This window comes from Chenopodium album, chromosome 17 (genome assembly GCF_948465745.1).
Source record: "Chenopodium album chromosome 17, dcCheAlbu1.1, whole genome shotgun sequence".
In the NCBI taxonomy this organism is placed as follows: Eukaryota; Viridiplantae; Streptophyta; class Magnoliopsida; order Caryophyllales; family Amaranthaceae; genus Chenopodium; species Chenopodium album.
In genome coordinates, this window is record NC_137850.1 from 9,078,764 (window position 1) to 9,086,935 (window position 8,172).

General features: G+C 37.3%; 1 non-coding gene across 1 annotated transcript; it reads left to right on the forward strand.

The window, feature by feature from the left end:
- The first annotated feature begins 1,510 nt into the window (after positions 1–1,510).
- On the forward strand, positions 1,511–1,616 carry LOC145590314 (small nucleolar RNA R71). Its single transcript, XR_014101945.1, has one exon. It is a non-coding gene; the product is annotated as a small nucleolar RNA R71 (small nucleolar RNA).
- The last annotated feature ends 6,556 nt before the right edge of the window (positions 1,617–8,172 follow it).

An 8,172-nucleotide genomic window follows, 5' to 3' on the forward strand; every position in this document is an offset into this window, starting at 1 on the left:
ACAATTTTCGGTCAAGTTGATGGTCTCCACAACCTCACAAGTTCTTCTCCCACTCAAAATGTCCTTGAGGAATTTGGCATAGTTTGGCATTTGGTTGATCACATCGGTAAAAGGTAGAGAAAGGTGAAGTTGTTTTAACATTTCAATAAATCTCCCAAATTGTTCATCCAATTTGTGTCTCATGAATTTTTGTGGGTAGGGGAGTTTGGGTCTTACAATCTCTTTCTCTACTCTCACCTCTCTAGGTGTCTCAACAACTACCTCATCCAAAGATGCCTTTCTTGCCTCATCCTCAACCAAAATCTCCCTAGGAACCTCCTTATCTACACCACTTCTAGGCAATACCTCCTCAAGAACCTTTCCACTCCTAGTAACAATAGCATTCACGGATTTCTTTGGGTCAAGGCCTTGGGAAGGTAAAGAAGAAGGGCTAGCATGATCTTTCAAGGCATTAGCAAGTTGAGAGATTTGGTTTTCAAGCATTTTATTATGAGTCATCATTTCATTGAATTTTTTATCGCTCACGGCCATGTATGTGTTCAACAACTTGGTTTGATTCTCAATTATCTCCTCCAAATTAGTCCTGGGTGAAGAGGGTTGAGAATAGGAACTTTCCCCTTGAGTTTTTGGAACAAACCCGGGTGGGGGACCTCTTTGAGAATTATTTTGAAAATTGCCCCGACCTTGGTTGTTCCAACTACTCCTATTTTGATTTTGGCCATAATTTTGATTATGGTTTCCACCACCTTGATTATGGTTCCCACTACCTTGGTTATGATTTCCATAACCTTGGTTTTGAGAACCATAGCTTTGGCCTTGGTTACCATAATATTGGCCTTGATTTTGGCCACTATAACCTTGACCATTATAGCTACCACGGGAACCTTGGTTCCCTTGGTTTCTATAACCACCGCCTTGGTTATAGTTGTCAAAATTGCTTTGGCCTTGGAAGTTCCTATTCCATTGACCCCTTTGGTTTTCAAACCGTTGACCATTATTATTTGACACATAATTCACATGTTCACTTTCATGGTTATCAAACTCATCAACACATTCATTAGGACAAACACTAGAATCATGATCATACGATCCACATGCATCACAAAACAAACACCCCAAAGGCATATTATGCGAAGAGGGAGGGGGTTGAGAGTTAGAAAGAGTACCTCTCCCCTTAAATTGGGAGGGAAGATTAGAAGCTTGAGAAGAGGAAGAAGTGCTCTCCAACTTAGCCTTGATTGCGGTGACCTCTTTCCCTAAATTTGTCATTTGAGAGGAAAGGTTGTTGATTGCATTGAGATGGTCCACCGAATACAATGAAGATTGTTTGCTTGAAGAGTCCCTCTCTCCATCTTGCCAATCCCTATAATAAGTCACCACATCCTCAATGATGTCCACAACTTCTTCTTCGGTTTTGTTCATGATAGGGCCCCCGGCCCCTCCATCAAGGCATGACTTGCCTTGGGGACTTAAACCGCCATAGAAGATTTGGATCACTTGGTATGTGGGGATTCCATGATGAGGGCACTCCCTTTGATACTCTTTGAATCTTTCCCATGCTTCATAAAGGCTTTCACTCGGCCTTTGCTTGAACCCTTGAATCAAGGCTCTTGCCTCCGCCGTCTTCTTTTGGGGGTAGAAGCGGGACAAGAAAGCCTTTGTGACATCGTCCCAAGTTCTCAAGGAGTTGGGCTTCACTTCCTTGTCTAGCCATTCCAAGGATCTTCCGATTAGAGAGAAAGGGAACAACTTGAGGCGGATAAATTCTTGAGAAACCCCATTGACTTTAATGGTATTGCAATATTTTTCAAATTCTTTCAAATGGTTCAATGGGCTCTCATTCTTAGCCCCACTATATTGCCTTCTCTCGATCAAGGTGATCATTGCCGGACGGATTTCGAAGTCATTTGCCGGGGTAGTGGGAGGAGCTATTCCACTTTCAAATCTATAAGCCCCGGGGACTCCAAGCTCCTTCAAGGCTAATCTAGGATGTTCACCCATTCCTTGTCCTTCTTGAATTTCTTCCTCACTTGAAGAGCTGTAAGCCAAGGATCTAATATCCACTCTTCTTCTTGAAATAGTCCTTTCTATTTCCAGATCAAGGGGAAGAAGGGGACGATCACGGGTTCTGTGCATGCAAAAACTCAAACAACAATATTAGTAGCACGGCTACAAGTGTAGCCTAAAGAAACAAAATCTTTTTGTTTTTTTTTTTAATTGAAGTAGACTCAACAACAAAAGCTAAGCATCAAAAGCGACTCCCCGGCAACGGCGCCATTTTGACAAGGGGAAAATGCATGTCGTTCCTACCCTTTCCCCTAGCCAAACTAAATTTGTAAACACCTAACCAACCTTATATGAATATAGGGTAAGTTAAGGGTCGATCCCAAGGGAATGCAATGATGAAAACCTAAGTCTAAGTCAAGCTACCTCGGAGATGAGAATGAGATATCGGTTGGTACTAAATGAATTAGATCAAAAGTCTAAACACTAGGGAGATGGGTTCCACATGCAAAACCAATGATAATGCTAGATTAAAACTCATTCAATTAGTTCAAGTGTTTGCAATGGACAAACGATAGTAGCAATCAAGAGAGTTCAAATACTATCTCCTATAGGCCAATCTAGTGGTCACTATGAAAGGCAAACCAAGAAGAATCATAAACAAACTCAATCAATTAAAGCAACTTTTAAATCAATTGGTCATGTCATTAAGATTTGCAATGCAATCTAGATTAATCTTATAGGGTGATCAATCCTAGTCTAATCAATCTCATGCAAAACTATGTCAACCAAATTAATTGCAACAAATCAACCAATCAAGAGCTTCAACTAGCATTTCCATCAATCAAACATGCTTCCCCCCTTCCCTAGCAACTAAATTACTCACTAAACATGATGAAACTCAAGAACAAATAACTAGAAATTGCATTGATCATCATTCTAAATCAAAATCTAATAGAAATCAAAGTATTCAATATTATCACAACTCAATTCCAAGAAAAACAAACATCAAGCAAAAGGATCAATTAACAAGTAAGTAAAGATTAAGGAAAGAAGAAGATCTCACTAAAATTGATGAAGAAATCCAAACTTGATTGATCAAATGTTGAGTTACAAATCCAAAGCTAACAAGTTCTCTCTATCTTCTCTCTAACTTCTCTCTCTAAAATTAAGCTAATCAATATTATCTAAAAGTTAGTTCTTCTTGTTTTTAAAAAGGAAATACAACTCTATTTATAAACAAAGAAGAAATCGGCAGCTCCCGCGGTCTCTCCCGCTAAACCCGCGCCCGCGGAAAAATGGGTACGGAACCCTCCGCGGCCATCTGGGCAGAACCCGCGCCCGCGGCATCAGGGGCCCGCGCCCGCGGGTAGAAGATCCGCGCCCGCGGCTAAATCCCCTGCTCCCAAAGGCAGATCAGGGGGCCGCGGTCTCTCTGAGTGGAGAGACCTCTCCATTTTGCCCTCGCCCGCGGGAAGCCCTCGGGGCAACCGCGGGGAGTTCCTGCCAATTTTTGGCAGTTCCTCTCCAAAAGACCCGCGCCCGCGGCTTGATGACCCGCGCCCGCGGCCTGCAGCAATGCCTTAGAGACCTCTCCGAGGCCTCTCTAAGCCCTCTCTAAGCCCTCTCTAGCCCAATGCTTCTTCCTTGCTTGATCCTTGAGGTCCCGAATTGTATCCTTTGCCGAGGTGAAACTCACAATACCTACACAAGTAAACAAAAGAAGGAAATAAAAGGGAAAAAGTGCAAAATAAAGGAAAACACGATAAAAACACGAGAAACAAAAAGAAAAGAGGAAAAGGGAGAAACTAAAGGAAAAAGAACCAAAACTAAGAGAAGAAAGCAACAAAGAGGGAAAGAAAAACCTAAAAGACTACCCTATGAGTGCCATAAATGACACTCATCAAGGGGTGTCTTTGTAATAGCACCACAAAGAACTATTCATAAGAACAGTATTTTCTTTTGCATATTTTATAAGGTCTATAGATACTGGCCTAGGGATGAGCAAAAAAATTAGGGTACTCTGAATCGGAACCGAAACCTATTAGGAACCGCAAGTTTCGGAACCGGAACCTGTACAAGAGGCTCCGGTTCCGAGTAGTAAAATGGGGAACCTGTTGCAACAGGTTCCGGTTCAGGTTCTCGATTTTTTTGAACCGGAACCTATAGGGTACCCTGTAACCTATTAAAAGTATTATTTAAACCCAAATCATATACCAAATTAAGTCCAAATTTTTACAAATTAATAAATAAATAAATAATAGTCATAAATATATGTATTATATTTGGTAAATAACTATTTTTAGTTTGATGTATTTGCAAGTTGTAAGAGTTGTAAATTTACGACCTTCCAATTTATTTTGAAATAATTTTACAAAAAAGTACGAAATTTATTGAAAGACAGGGTACCTTGAATCGGAACCTGCAGGTTCTGGTTCCAGTCCTCATTTTTCAAGAACCTGTTGCAACAGGTTCCGGTTCCCGGAATTTCAACAGGGTACCCTGTTATACTCACCCCTGATTACTGCCAATATTTTTTTTAATCAATAATTGTTCAAAACCTTAAATTTTACCACTTGTTTTCCCAAACACCCTTGCATGAGCCTTCAAAGAAAAAAAATAAATAAAAACACCCTTGCATGACGTCATTCCATTCAATTTCCATCCCTTTTCCCTTTTTCCGTCGATTCCTCTTTAATGACAACCATAATATTGTTAATTATAATGCAAATTTCATGATTTTGAGTTAATTATCCCGAATGACTCAATATAATTAAATCCCCAATTTGATTCAAAACCCTATTTTCATTTCAAAACACTCAATTTAAGTTTCCGAAAGTATGAAATAGCAATACATACCTTTTTTCCTCAATTGCATTCAAGTACTGAAGCTAGAAGAATGATTTTTGAAACCTTTCTCTTTTCGATTTTAGGTTTTTACCTAAATTTGAGATAGAGTATATGAATAAAGAAGGAAATATTGTAGAAGAAGGATAGAAATAGGGAAAAGTTAGGGATGGGCCCAAAGTGACATCATGCAAGAAAATTGGCCAAAAAGGCGGTAAATTTAGATTTTTAGAAAAATATTGGGGGTAAAATTAGAAAAAAAATAATTTGTTGGTGGTAATTACTAAACGTGAACTATAGTAGATGGTAATTATCAAATTTTCCTTCATTTTTTGGGAAGAATTGTCAGGAAATACACGCTTAATAAGGTTATTTGTGAACAACTACTCGCTACAAAATTTTATCAAAAAAACTACCCCTAAATTTAAAAACTTAGAGTAGCACTACCCATTTCAACTTTTCGGCAACAAACTCCGGTGAGTGGGTCCCACTTGTTCAATTTTTCTCTGAAAATCTCTAATTGAAGAAGCGAAAACAAGCTGGTTTGCAATTCATAAGTAATTCTTCTCTTTTATTCCATTAATTATGAATTTTGATGTTAGAATGTAATGATTAGCAAAATTAGGGTTCTTAGAAATTGGGGATAATTTAAAATTGGTTGAATTTGTTGCTTTTAATTCAAATTGGTTATCCTAGGGTTACGAATTAAGGTTGAATTTGTCATTGTGTTGTGTCTTTTTAGAGGGAATTGATTAAGTAGGGTCCACACGCCAGAGTTTGTTGCCGGAAAGTTGAAATGGGTAGTGCTACTCTAATTAAGTTTTTAAATTTAGGTAGTTTTTTTATAAAATTTTTTAGCGAGTAGTTGTTAAAAATACCCCTATTTAGCGTATAGTTCCTGACAATTTTTCTTATTTTTTGAGAAATTATCATTGGTACATCCCAGGTTTGGGCTTTTATCAATGATACACCTGCTTAAGCTTTAATTATTAGCGGTACACCTATACTTTCAACTAATTAACTACAGTAAGCATTCCATTAGTTAAACATTAGTACTCCCTCCATCCCATAATACTTGGGACATTGAGGTGGACACATAGTATAAGAAAATTTCAAGTGGATCCATATAAAACATTTGTTTATTGTATAACACAAACTCACTGAAACGAATTATCTTCTATGGAAAGGTCAAATCCAGCCATTCCTTATAGGCCCAAATCTTTGGCCTTTCGTTGATGGATCGTGCCGAAGACAGGGGCTGACTAAGGCCTGTCAAAGAAGTCTCAATTATCAGACCTGCTTCGAGCCTATCTATACTATAGTAAGGGGACCAGATTTTCTTTAAAATTTTTATATTGTAAGAAATCAACAAGTGGGGTGGGAGGGGGTAGGTGAGGAGAGAGAAAATATGGGAATTTTTTATTTTTAATTAATTGTCTTATTCCATATTTAATAACGTGTCAAGTATTTTGGGACGGACGAAAATGGGAACTGTATAAAGTATTATGGGACAGAGGGAGTAATAGGTTAATGACTATTATTTTGACCAATTTTAACTCCCCCCTTTTTTTCCCTCCTATATTTAAAGTAACCCTCCCACCTTTGACATTATATAAACGAAGCACCCTCATTTGTTCTAATTTAGGCAGCTTCTTTTTCTTCATTTTCTTCCTTTTTTTTTTAATTTAAAGTAACCCGCCCACCTTTAGTTGCTACTATTGCCTGACCCAAAGCCTTTAACGTATTTATAAGGTTCATTTTACTTGGTTAATGGGTCAAAGTCAAGAAAATTCAAAATTTTAAAATTTAGGGTTATATTCAGCAAGTTTCATCGGTTAATTTCCGAATTTTATGTTCAGTTTACGATGTCTTGGCCTTATGTTTCTTTCCTTTGAGGTTATATTCAGCAAGGTTCATCGCTTAATACTCTTGCTCTGAAATCCTTATTGCATTTGTTCTGATTTTCTAATTTGGAAACCCCTTGAAAGAAAAACACTCGTTAGTGGCATGAATAGAGCTAAAGTGCCATCTACACATCATCATATCTTCATAGTCATCATCCTATTGGTGACAAAATTACTCCTTACTTGACTAGATTTTTAGATGATGTGACTGCAATAGTAACTTCTTTCACTCCCTGTATGTTATCCTGCACAATATCCATGTTAGCACTCACCTTGAAACAATTCATTTCATAAACTTCATACTCCAAAGGAGACTCTCACTCTAAATCACAAGAGCTGACTTTAAATTTAAATTTAAATTTTAGATGTAACAACCATCATCGTCATACCTATGAAATGTTATCGAATATTAAAACATGTTACTTCCTCGGTTCCAAATTAGTTACAAAACTTCATATGCTTTTGGTGGTCTTCAAGACTACACACTAATCATTTATCATATAATATACAAAGTATTTAAAAGTTTTTCCTTAGATAAATTTACAGAACAAGTTTATAACTTACTGGAGAAATTTCATTGTTTTTACTTTGTATAAATACTAACCTCACATATACAATTGCTAATAGTATTATTATTGTATGAAAAATGTCAAACATAAGGTCATGAGCAGTAATATGTATGTTACCTTTTGCCAAAAGCAATCCTGCATATTTTGGAGCTTGCAAAACTCATTAGCACCTCGCTCAAGTTAACAATTTTTGAAGTTGAAGACAAGGTAGATACCTTGTGTAGGCGTCGTTTGAAGCGCGCCTACGTTAAGCATGTGTGAATATGCTTGGCACTCATAGGATGTGGGAATTGACATTATACGATTAGGGACAAGGAAAGTAGAGAGTCACCAACAAGTTTTTAAGGAACTTGTAAGCCGTTCACGGATCATAAAAGGCAACCACAATTAAGGGACAATGATAGGCAACTGATTCACCCGTGAAGGTTACACCCCATTCATAATCCATGAGATTACTAACTCCATGTGGTTCGGAATCACAAAAGGAGGATCGAGGATGATGGTACAAAGTGAATCATGGAGTCACATTTGCCCGTGTGGGCCTCTACTCGATTCTTATAGTGAAAAGTATTTCCTGCGATCTCAAAGTCATACAAACAAATATTCAATTTGCTCCAAACTATAATTATGCTAAATTGGTTGAATATTAACGCAACATATAATTCTAAAATATTGTGATCACTTTAATTAAACAATAATATTAAAAAGGATCCTAAATCAGTTGTCCAAATTATCTTATTAGACGTGATATTCAATTACATATTAATATAATAAAATCAACATTAATATGGGAAGCAATTCAACAATAAATTGTTAGTCAAATCAAATATAAATAAACCTAATCATGA